Source organism: Eurosta solidaginis, chromosome 3, assembly GCF_040869045.1.
Source record: "Eurosta solidaginis isolate ZX-2024a chromosome 3, ASM4086904v1, whole genome shotgun sequence".
Taxonomy (NCBI): domain Eukaryota; kingdom Metazoa; phylum Arthropoda; class Insecta; order Diptera; family Tephritidae; genus Eurosta; species Eurosta solidaginis.
Genome location: NC_090321.1, coordinates 283,608,479 through 283,621,095, shown reverse-complemented (window position 1 = coordinate 283,621,095; position 12,617 = coordinate 283,608,479). Strand labels below are relative to the sequence as shown.

General features: G+C 38.4%; 1 protein-coding gene across 3 annotated transcripts in view; it reads left to right on the top strand.

Moving 5' to 3' along the window:
- The window catches only part of ATPCL (ATP-citrate synthase), a 102,903-nt gene that overhangs the window by 53,254 nt on the left and 37,032 nt on the right, over positions 1-12,617 (top strand). For 2 of the 3 annotated variants that reach the window (XM_067776789.1, XM_067776786.1), the window contains exon 1: positions 5,184-5,340. The exons of the other annotated variant lie outside the window; for it this stretch is intronic. The gene's annotated coding sequence lies outside the window, so the exon portion shown is untranslated. Of the gene's footprint in view, positions 1-5,183; positions 5,341-12,617 lie in introns of those variants that run through there. 3 annotated transcript variants of the gene reach the window in all.

Genomic DNA, 12,617 nt, shown 5'->3' with positions numbered 1-12,617 from the left:
CTCTGTGTAACGCAATAGTTCATCTCTGGTTTTCCAATTGAACGGCTGTAATATGCAACTTCTCCTGTCCATCGACCAGTTGTGACAAAACGCCTCCTATAGCATATCCCCTCGCATCTGTATCAAGAATAAACGTTGTTCCTGAAATCGGATATGCCAACATTGAGGCAGTGCACAAACGCTCTTTCAATGTTTGGAAAGCCACTTCTTGCTCCTTCTTCCATTCAAAAGCTTTATTTTTTCTTGTAAGCTCGTGGAGGCTATGAGCTACGCTGGAAAAGTTTGGTATAAACCGGCGGTAATATGTGCACAGCCCTAGGAAACTTCTTAATTCATGCAAGTTCTGTGGTCTTGGCCAATCCTTTACAGCTTCTATCTTTTCATTCGCAGTACAGATGCCCTCTGTCGTTACCTTGTGGCCCAAATAATTTACTTCCTTTTTAAACAGCGAACACTTTCTGGGACTTAGTATCAGACCAGCGCCAGCTATTCTCTGGAAAACTTCCTCTAAGTTTTTAAGATGTTCATCAAAGCTCTTGCCCAATACTTTGATGTCGTCCAGGTACACCAAGCATGTTTTCTAATGTAGTGCTTTCAATACCTGATACATGAGTCTCTCGAAAGTAGCTGGTGCATTACAAAGTCCAAAAGGCATCACTGTAAATTGCCTAAGACTATCACCGACACTGAAGGCTGTTTTCTCTTTATCTTCCTCCTTTACCGCCACTTGCCAGTAGCTACTTTTCAAGTTCAGAGTGGAAAACGATTTCGTACCAGATAGCGAGTCCAGAGTATCGTCAATTCTTGGCAATGGGTAGCTAACGTTTTTCGTAACGTCGTTCAACTTGCGGTAGTCCACGCAAAACCTCATTTTTCCATCCTTCTTCTTCACAAGTAGAGCTCCATGGACCAGCTGATGGTTCGATGACGCCGCTGTCGCTCATTTCTTGTACGATTTGACTCACAACTTCCCGCTTCGCCAGTGGAACACTACGAGGAGCTTGACGGATCGGTCTCGCATCTCCAGTGTCAATTTGATGTTTCACAACTTTGGCCTGGTTTGGAACCAGGAGCAATTGTTTTGCCTTCCTTTGACATTCTTCCTCTAGTTCCTCCGTCCATGCCGTGATGTCATTTGAAAGATTAATCTTGCTAGTTGAAACGTTTTCCTGGAGCTGTTCACAGTTAGTAATTACTTCAGCCTCTTGGCAGCTTCCCAATATAGCTCCTTTCGTCAGTTTGAGTAGTGACTTGAACTCATTGAGTACTCTTACCGGGATACGTCCATCATGTTTTGTCATAGCCAGGGTTTTTCCTAGAAGTACATTCGGTGTTGATTTGTTTGCTGCTTCGGCAACCCACAATTTTTTTGTCCCACAATCTCCATCAACCTTTGTCCAGATGACCGCTTCTGACTTGTGTGGTATTTGCTGACTCTCTTCCACCACCACTCGTTTACTGCTGTAGCCTCTCTTGTAGCCGAAATTAAGTGGCACATTCATGTTCTGATATCGCATCGTCTTGCTTTGCATATCGATCTTGATGCCTTGGTCAATTAAGAAGTCCTCTCCTATTATGATTTCATCAACAATCTCTGCCACTATAAAACTGTGTACCACCGTAACGTTTCCAATTGCGACTTCACATGCTACTTCTCCTAGCACCGTGGAGTCTTCTCCAGTGGCTGTACGCAATCTTGCTCTATGCAAAGGTCTTATCTTCTTGTTGACTAAATCCGCTCGAATGATGCAATGAGTCGAGGAAACCAAGCCTTTTTAGCGGAAGTATTGTAAACTTTTAGAAGGCATAAAGAAAGTATACATTCTATATCAAACTTTTAGTGCTAAATGCAGGGTCAGGTGGAAAGGATATTACTTATGTAAGTGGTGCGTTTTTTTAGTGCTGTATATTTTGTCAAGAAAACATATTCCACGTTTTGGATTTACTACGCTTCTTAGACTTAGTGAATTGCCCTATAAATTTTTTTGATATTTAAGTAATTATTTTAAATAGGTATTGGATTGTTTGAAATGTTACCAGATGTATTGTAACTAAGACTACTTAATGGTGGACTCCAGCTGTCCCGAATGCAATAAATACTTTGTTTGATAAAGTTATGGCTTGTCTTTCGTTGGGGATGAAAACTGTAAAAACTCGTACGATTTGCCCTGGACCAACCGTGGAATACTCCAATAACACATTAAAAGTGTAACAAATATCTTTTGTTAACTACTTTTACTTACTAATATTTTAACGCAATATTTCGAAAGGTGGTTTTAAGAATACTGCACTTCATTATTCTTCCTCTCATTTTACCTCAGCTTCGCCCTCTCTTCCCTCTTTCAGGCACTTTTCATCCTCTTCAGTATCTCTTCTTCTCTTTCCCCTCTCTTATCTCTCCAATCTGTTTCCTCCCAATCTCCCTTTCTCATCACATCTCATACCATGAGAGGAATATAGCGGGGCATGTACACTTTCCTCTCCTTTCCCTGGCTTTCCTGGAAAGTAGTACTTTAAATACTCGCCACTGCACATCACCAATATGAGTCTTAAACAAGTAAGGGAGGCTAAGTTCGGGTGTAACCGAACATTACATACTCAGTTGAGAGCTATGGAGACAAAATAAGGAAAATCACCATGTAGGAAAATGAACCTAGGGTAACCCTGGAATATGGTTGTATGACATGTGTATCAAATGGAAGGTATTAAAGAGTATTTTAAGAGAGAGTAGGCCATAGTTCTATGGATGGACGCCATTTAGGGATATCGCCATAAAGGTGGACCAGGGCTGACTCTAGAATTTGTTTGTACGATATGGGTATCAAATGAAAGGTGTTACTGAGCATTTTAAGAGGGAGTGGGCCTTAGTTCTATCGGTGAACGCTTTTTCGAGATATCGCCAATAAGGTGGACCAGGGGTGACTCTAGAATGTGTTTGTACGATATGGGTATCAAATGAAAGGTGGTAATGAGTATTTTAAAAGGGAATGGGCTTTAGTTCTATAGGTGAACGCCTTTTCGAGAAATCGCCATAAAGGTGGACCAGGGGTGACTCTAGAATATGTTTGTACGATATGGGTATCAAATGAAAGCTGTTAGTGAGTATTTTGAAAAGGAGTGATCCTTAGTTCCATAGGTGGACGCCGTTTCGAGATATCGCCATAAAGGTGGACCAGGGGTGTTTCTAGAATGTGTTTGTACGATATCGGAATCAAATGAAAGGTGTTACTGAGCATTTTAAGAGGGAGTGGGCATTAGGTCTATAGGTGGACGCCTTTTCGAGATATCGCCATTAGGGTGGGCCAGGGGTGACTCTAGAATGTTTGTACGATATGGGTATCAAACGAAAGGTGTTACTGAGCGTTTTAAGAGGGAGTGGACATTAGGTCTATAGGTGGACGCCTTTTCGAGATATCGCCATTAGGGTGGGCCAGGGGTCACTCTAGAATGTTTGTACGATATGGGTATCAAACGAAAGGTGTTACTGAGCATTTTAAGAGGGAGTGGGCATTAGGTCTATAGGTGGACGCCTTTTCGAGATATCGCCATTAGGGTGGACCAGGGGTGACTCTAGAATGTGTTTGTACGATATGGATATCAAATTAAAGGTATTAATGAGGGTTTTAAAAGCGAGTGGCCCTTAGATGTATATGTGAAGGCGTTCTCGCGATATCGACCAAAATGTGGACCAGGTGATCCAGAAAATCATCTGTCGGGTACTGCTAATTTATTTATATATGCAATACCACTAACAGTATTCCTGCCAAGATTCCAAGGGCTGTTGATTTCGCCTTGTAGAACTTTTTCATTTTCTTTTACTTAATATGGTAGGTGTCACACCCATTTTACAAAGTTTTTTCCAAAGTTATATTTTGCGTCAATAAACCAATCCAGTTACCATGTTTCATCCCTTTTTTCGTATTTGGTATAGAATTATGGCATTTTTTCATTTTTCGTAATTTTCGATATCGATAAAGTGGGCGTGGTTATGGTCGGATTTCTGCCATTTTTTATACCAAGATAAAGTGAGTTCAGATAAGTACGTGGGCTAAGTTTAGTAAAGATATATCGGTTTTTGCTCAAGTTATTGTGTTAACGGCCGAGCGGAAGGACAGACGGTTGACTGTGTATAAAAACTGGGCGTGGCTTCCACCGATTTCGCCTATTTTCACAGAGAACAGTTGCCGTCATAGAATCTATGCCCCTACCAAATTTGAGAAGGATTGGTAAATTTTTGTTCGACTTATGGCATTAAAAGTATTCTAGACAAACTAAATGAAAATGGGCGGAGCCACGCCCATTTTGAAATTTTCTTTTATTTTTGTATTTTGTTGCATCATATCATTACTGGAGTTGAATTTTAACTTAATTTACTTATATACAGTAAAGATATTAAAATTTTTGTTAAAATTTGAATTTAAAAAAAAATTTTTTTAAAAAGTGGGCGTGTTCTTCATCCAATTTTGCTAATTTTTATTTAGCACATATACAGTAATAGTAGTAACGTTCCTGCCAAATTTCATCATGATATCTTCAACAACTGCCAAATTACAGCTTGCAAAACTTTTAAATTACCTTCTTGTAAAAGTGGGCGGTGCCACGCCCATTGTCCAAAATCTTACTAATTTTATATTCTGCGTCATAGCATCAACCCATCTACCAAGTTTCATCGCTTTAACCGCCTTTGGCAATGAATTATCGCATTTTTTCGGTTTTTCGAAATTTTCGATATCGAAAAAGTGGGCGTGGTTATAGTCCGATATCGTTCATTTTAAATAGCGATCTGAGATGAGTGCCCAGGAATCTACATACCAAATTTCATCAAGATATCTCAAAATATACTCAAGTTATCGTGTTAACGGACAGACGGACGGACGGACGGACATGGCTCAATCAAATTTTTTTTCGATACTGATGATTTTGATATATGGAAGTCTATATCTATCTCGATTCCTTTATACCTGTACAACCAACCGTTATCCAATCAAAGTTAATATACTCTGTGAGCTCTGCTCAACTGAGTATAAAAATAATATGTCATACCCGATGTTCGTTTGAGTGTGTGAATAAAAAAAAAAAAAAAAAAAAATTACCGTTGTCAATATGACGTCGAGTGGGAGCAGCGATTTAATTCGCTCTTCAAACGGTATTAGCGATCGGACAGTAGTTGCCTTCATTATGAATTTTTACCTTAAGCTTAATTCAGTACTAGCTTGGCGCGATCGCGAAACGGTTGCTTTGGTGGTTCTTCAATTAAATTTATGTGCATTAAAGCAATTTGCATTTCAGTTGTATCGTGTTGATTAAGGTGTCACCGGTTTCGTATTAAAAAAAAAAAAAGTAAGCTAAAGTGGCGAGATATGGCGAATTTATTGTTGTTACTGCTTCACTCGTTTCTAGCTTTAAATAAATGCTTAATGAACCTAAACTTGATTTCTGTGCAATCTATATAACAAAATCCTACTTACTAGACCCTTTTCAAGGTCATAACAAATTACATGTAACAAAGAAACTGTAAACATGATATTTTAAAAATCGCATTTACATTAAAAACTGGGTTCAGTTGTGCAAATGATTCTGGTTGTTATTTTAACAGTGCTTCCCTAACGATAACAAAATGTTTTTAGTCGTGTTCACAGACGGTTTCAATTACCCTATTACCTGGGGCTGCCCAAATACTTTCAATAAACAAACTTTCGTTAACTTCATTTGCGACGCAAAAGAAAATATACATATTTCCTAATTAAAAAAAAATGTAAATTTAATAGCAGACATTTTTGAATAATGTTTCCACGCAATAACTTATAATAATGTGCATTTTACGGATACTTAAATTTGTGTGTGACAATAAGCAACAATTTTTAAAGATACTTTCGTGGTCTCATCCTGCGTCTCTTTCTGTCATCTGCTAAAGATAGCCGGCCGTTTGCGTCGCCATATGGAACATCCTGTCAAAACAATTAAAAGCAGCCATCTTAAGCATCCTGTCAGGCAGTTGACAGATAAGATATGACACTTGTTTTTTTACACAATGGTTTGTAAAAAATGAACTGTTGCAAGAAATCAGCGTCCGCACAGAGAAAATAATAGGAGTGTTCTCTTAGTGTAGAAACCTAGAAAAATTGTCACGGTTTTAAACCCATGTAATTTATAAATGTCACGAGAATAGTGATACTGAATTTTTAATAATAAAAAACAAATATTTTCTGTGCACCGCAGTAGGTATTGTAAACTTCTGAACGCATAAAATATATATTTTCCCTTATTTTGTTTTGATGATTTTCCGACAGGGTGGATAAATTATGTATATTGGAACGATTTTCCGTCATCCCTTGTCAAATCTGGTTTTGAGACAAACCGGTTTCGGCGTTGTGCCATCATCAGTGTCGGTTTTCGTTCTGATCTGTTGTTGTCGTTGTCCTGTATTTATAGTTAGTAGGTACATGAACAGGTATTGTCAAAAATTGATGCTTTTGTATATTTAGTTATGTGTATGTGCTGTGTGTTCATTCAGAACCGAGGGTGGTTTTTACTGATCGATTTGTGTGGCTGGCTGAGGCAGGTAAAAATCCGTAATTTTAGTCGTTTGACCTTCTTTCTAGGTTTGTTGTTTTGGTGCGTTAATTGTTGTTGTGTGTTTGTCTGTTGTACCTTTGTGATTACTTTGTTTCTTGTAAACAAGTTTTAAAGGCTCGAACATTATGTCAGAAATTGTGTTTATCTGTTCGTTTATTATTCTACCGTCGAATGTTTTCTGTTTGTAGATTTCCATGTTTTCGAGTACGTTCGAGACGTCGGCCTTTTGCTTGTATGTGAAAAACCCTAACTGTTTTATTGATGTTTGCTTCTTCATTCTCGACCATGTGATTCGCGAAGTTAGACTCTGGTATAATGTTTGGATTCCGTGTTTTTTTGTTGTAATCTCTAATGTGTTCTCTGAACCCTTATTTGCCGTCCTGTTTGTCATATGTAACTATGTTGGCATCCGCAGGTAAGCTTGTATACGCCGTGGCTGCTAAACGGATCCTCTGAGTTAGTGCTAGTTCTTAGTTTTCGCCCTAGATTCTTCGATGTTTTGAATGCTGTGTTAATGTTGTATTTTTTAACGAAGTTTGCCAATTTATATATTGCTTTTCCAGTATATGTCATAGTCGTCCAGCTATAATTTTCCTTTTCATTATTTCTTTTTGGTTCTCCATTTGTCCTTCTGAGCTTATCTACTAGTGCTTTTTTATATCCGTTGTTTTCATTATTTCTTTTTGGTTCTCCATTTGTCCTTCTGAGCTTATCTACTAGTGCTTTTTTATATCCGTTGTTTGCAGCGATATTATATATGACCTCAAGTTCTCTCTTATATACCTCTTGTATAAGAGGTGTTCTTTCAAGTCTATGTACCAAATGCCTTAATGCTGCATTTTTATGCTGTTGGGGGTGATTTGAGGCATTATGTATTATTGTGTCGGTGGCCTTTCTATATATGTCATAGTTAAATATTTTGGATTCCTTATCAATATTTATCGTGAGGTCTAGATAGTTGATTCCTCCGTCTTTTTCGGTTTCCATTGTAAATTTTATATTCCCGTGCTGCTTGTTGAGGTACTCCAGTACAAGCTCTTCGTTATTATTAGTTAAAACGCATATTATGTCATACACGCATCTAGCATAAAATGACGCCTAATTTGGACCTCAGCTCCTGTATGTAATTTTCTTCCAGATTTTGCATGAACACTTCCATAAGAATGGCTGATGTGGGGCTTCCCATTCCAAGACCGTTTGTTTGTCTATATATTTTATTGTAAATAAATATACATAAGCATCAATTTTTGACAATACCTGCTCATGTACCTACGAACTATAGGGGGAAAATATCCCTTATTCAATCAAAATAAAATATGTTTATAAAGTTTTTATAACTCGAAATTTGTATGGAAATGTCATTTTAAGAAGCTTTTCAAGCCTTATATTCTTCATGAATAAGGGGGTTTATGTTCAAATTCCCCATGAGAGCGAAAGATATTACACACAAAAAAATGTTGGTGCCAAAACCGCACTTTGTGGTGTTGTTCTATATAAAAACCAAATTTCATCCCCAAGAAGTGTTGAAAAAGATCTATTCTTAAAACAGAATTTAAATAATAATAAAAAAAGATTATTTGTAGTTGCTTCGGCCGGAATTTGAACACAGGACGTTCGGTTTGAAAAGCGAATTACGCTTCCACTACACCACTGCGGCTTGCTCTTTACATCTGTCATTACTCAATACAATGAGCAACATCGTTGACTCCAAAATTAGTTTGAATATTACTCCGAAAAGTGTTAGAACCACACTTTATTTTTTTGTGTGTACCTGTGTAAGTAGTGTGTTCTCTGAGTGGTGTATATTTGGTTTGAATTTGTTAAATTTAAAATTAAAAAAAAATTAGTTTTTTGCCTGGTAAAGCAACTCACTGAAACTCACAATTGCTTGTTAAGCATGGAAACCTCGCAAATGAAATAATTTACCATATAAGTTTGTGAGATTTACACAGTTCCCGAGCGTTGCGAAGGACTTGCGAGCTTTCATGTTGCCCTGTTTATTTTTCACCATGTAATTGGGTTTCTACATGGAAAATTATGCAAATCTTGTTTTGAAACTCATAACTAGCTTATTATCTGCAACCTCGTGGGCTCGGAAATTTGTTGTTGTTGTTGTAGCAGTGGTTCGCCCCATCAAATAAGTGCGACCGCTCATAGATTGTCATCAATATCCTTTAACGGGAGTCCAAGGAAACTTGCAGTTTCAACAGGGGTGGACCAAAGTGAGAGGAGTGTTAGAGGAGTTGGTTCCACACTGCAATTAAATAGATGTTTGGTGTCATGTAGGGACACGTTTTAAGCAGGACATATACTATGTATGTCGGGGTTGATTCTGTATATGTAAGAGTTTAATATCTTAATATATAAAAAACACGTGTCACTATGTTTGGGGCCAATTGACTCCTAAACTACTGAACCGATTTTGAATTTGTTTTTCACCCCGTGTGTAGTTTGATCTAACTTGAAATATAGGATAGGTTATATCTCAGTTTATAGTCGCAATATTATTTTATTGCAAATTTTTTTATTTGTTTATACGTAATAATAAAATGTTACGTATACGCACCGGCACTCACATTTTCAGGTGGTGCGGATATACTTCCGTGTAATTGGTTGGTGTTTAATTAAACAACGTGCTTGTCAATAAAAAATATAGCGAATGATATCAAGTATTGCACAGCACCAGGGCTGGCGAGAGGGGGCCCGGGGTTTCTGAGGGGGCCCGCGATTTGAGGTACAATGACATTTTTTTTAATTCAGGAGAGTCTTTAGTTGTTCCATGCGCAATTTTTAAGCCGAATTTCAAAAGCAACGAATATCTGCATTTTGTTTTAATATTATACTGAAGTGTGAAAAATAAAAATCTATATACATATATTAAAAGAAAGGCCAAAATGTGTGTTAGTTGGTCGCCGGTGTTTGAAGAGATGCGTCGGTCGATTTTGTTCAAACATACCTATTTACATACGTCCTATTCGATTTGCCTGAAATTTGCCAATATTAGTAATATTAGTATTTACGATCCTTTTTTCCGGGAAGTAGGCCAGAGACGGACTGGGACTGATACTCGCAGTGGGACTGGGACTGGGACTGGAAAAAAATACATACCACCCTCTGGGACAGGAAATAAGGGATGAAGAAGAATGAGAAGAACTTGAGAGAAGAGAAAAGAGAGAAGGAGACTGAGAAAGAGATAGAATGAGACGAAGATGGAGATAGATCAAGCGAAAAAGACGGAGGGCGGAGTGAATAAAAGGATTAAACGGAAAAGGCTCATTAAAATGTATGCAGATAGGCCAAATTTAGGGCAGAACAACGTCTGCCGGGTGTTATAAATAGTTATAATTATAAGTTTAACCTATTACAGTATCCAGATCGAAGTTGAGCTAGAGTGACGCGCGTCTCCCTAGGGAGATGGCTTTCCTCTTCTGCGAGGTAATTTCTGGCATATATGTCTGACGTCTTTTTGTGGACATCACTGAGGACCTGTTTGTGGTTTTCTCCTACATACGGCTGAGTTTTTAGGCGTCGTATTTCCTCATAATGATTGCAAAGAAGACTTAAGCCCCTGGGAGGTGGGGCCTTTTCGATCACACGTCTGTTGGGATGCCCAGGTCTCTGCGTATTCAACAGAAACTGTTTAGCATTTCGTTTCTCTCCCTCACTGTGTATGTGTTGTTCTGGGAACATAAGAAGACAGTCCGTAGCTATTCTGAGAGCAGTGTTTTGACAGGTCTGTATTTTCTTTCAGTGAGTAACCTTTAAGCTGCAGTTACCCACCGATGTGTGTAACGTACGTATACGTATGCCGTACGTACACACATTTGAGCGAAATTTATGGCCGTAGTGGCAAGGAAAAAATTGTTGCCATTGACCTGTTTGAATGCATGCTTATGGAAACATCAACTTTTTCTATTTTAATTTTTGATGTTGTAAAAGGCTGGAATTAATATTAAATAAGCATAAATATATTACATATATATAATCTGAACTTTTATACAATTATTTCGAATTATTTCCACAATTTTTCAAACTTTAATTAGGTGTTTTTGCATAAAAACTGCAAACGGTAAAAAATTAGGGCGAAAAGTTTACTAGGCAACTCAGTCTAGTGAGAGAGCGATCAGCTGACACGTTCTTACGGAAAAAATCAAATTTGTTTTGTTTTATACTTATTCAGAGCTGTATTGGCCGTTGAGGTTAAAGTAAACAACCTAATTTTTTTTTTCTAACTCCGACGCGTTTCGACACGATATTGTGTCTTCTTCAGGGAGTATTATCTTTATTTAAAACAAGAAAACACAATTATTTAATATTTAAACACTTACAAAATTGTTTTGATTTCTACGTGCCGTACTACGTACGTACGTGGGTTGAACGTCGGTGAGTTTTCGTTTACATTGCACATTCATAAGATAGGTCGTGTCAGCTGACACGTTTTTTGTACGTACGTTCGTGGGTATCTGCAGCTTTACGCTTGGCGACCTTACCGGGAACGAGTAGCATGCAAGCGGCCGGCCAATTGCTTTACAAGTGGTAATGAGACCTAGTATTTTTGGGTGTAAGGCAGTCGATGGCGTAATGCCAACAACGTGGATGTCCAGTATGGTCGACATTTGCCATGTCCTTAAGGTCGCCGATGATTTGGTCGGTGACAATGTCAGGTTCTGCGAGGCGAAAAAACTGGAAGGATCAGGGAGATAGGTGGTTATTTTATTACATATCTCGTCGATGGTGGGACCTGTAGCTATTATTGTGCATTCATCGGCGTAGGATACAATTTTGACAAAAGCGGGGATACGATACCACCCTCTGGTACCCCTTGTTTAATTCTTCTGGTTTTAGATGTTACGTTCCTGAATTGCACCGATGTCTGCCGACCATACAGATAATTTACGGTGCACCTTTTGCGAATTTGAGAAAGAGAGGACTCTCCAACTCTTGCAGTAAAGTGCCTATCCTATCAATAGCTTTTGGTCTAGCGCTACGAGTACTGTTCTGTGGTGGGGTTTTTTATTCAATCCGCAATTTAATTAATGTTATCGCCAACGTTTTTACAACAGTTTTTTGAAAAAAGAAATATTTTTTGATTTTGGGGAGTGTTTTGGTCGAAAAATTTACCCTTTCGCCATTTTTTTCACAGGCTCGTAATTTATTTTTTTTTGGTATGCGTAGTGGAACTTTTTTTCCTGAGCCCAAATCCTATCGAAAAATCGATGGCGCGATATCGGTTAATAAATCGACTCAGTCTAATACCCATGTATATTTGAATAGAAAACTTATAAATGCGACAAAAATGTTCAAACAGAAATTTTAATTCAAAATTACAATTTTACTTGTGTAAGTTATGTCTTCTCTGAGTGTTGTATTTTTAGTGTGGAAAACGTGGAATATTTTCTACGTTTCCTAGACTGAGACAATCGCCCTAATCCTAAAATAAAAAAAAGTAATTCCCGTTGGCATACGCATGCAAGAGGATGCTTAAGTGCACGTGGGGCCTATCGCCCAAAGTCTCACATTGGGTATTTACGAACAGCCACTCAAACAAGTACGCTTACCAAAAAACTTCAGGGTGTATGCAGATTATCATGGATTAACATAAAGAGAGCCCTAAAAACTACCTCGAAAGCAACATGGCATACCACTCTGCAGAAACCACCTGCAGACCTAATGGTCAAAAATATAGCGTTACCAACTGCAAAAAGGCTTAAGGTCCTGGGTAGCTTGAGGGCAGGCCGTATTGCCACAAAAGTATAGGGCCATTGAATATGGGGCGAACAGACTGCATGGCCCCTGAGCTAAGAAAGAGCTCCTCGGGCCACAATGGAGCCGGAGGGTTGGCACAAGGGTGCGAAAATGGCAGAACATACTATATACGTGCATACCGATGATTCCAAATTAACGGAATAGAAATAGGCTGATTCTACAGGCTGTCAGATCACTGCAGTGTGTTTCATACGAAAATTGTAGCCGTGAAGAATGCAGCGGAAATTCTTAAGCCACAGTCGTGTCAATATACCGCACGTTTTATGGTAATCAGA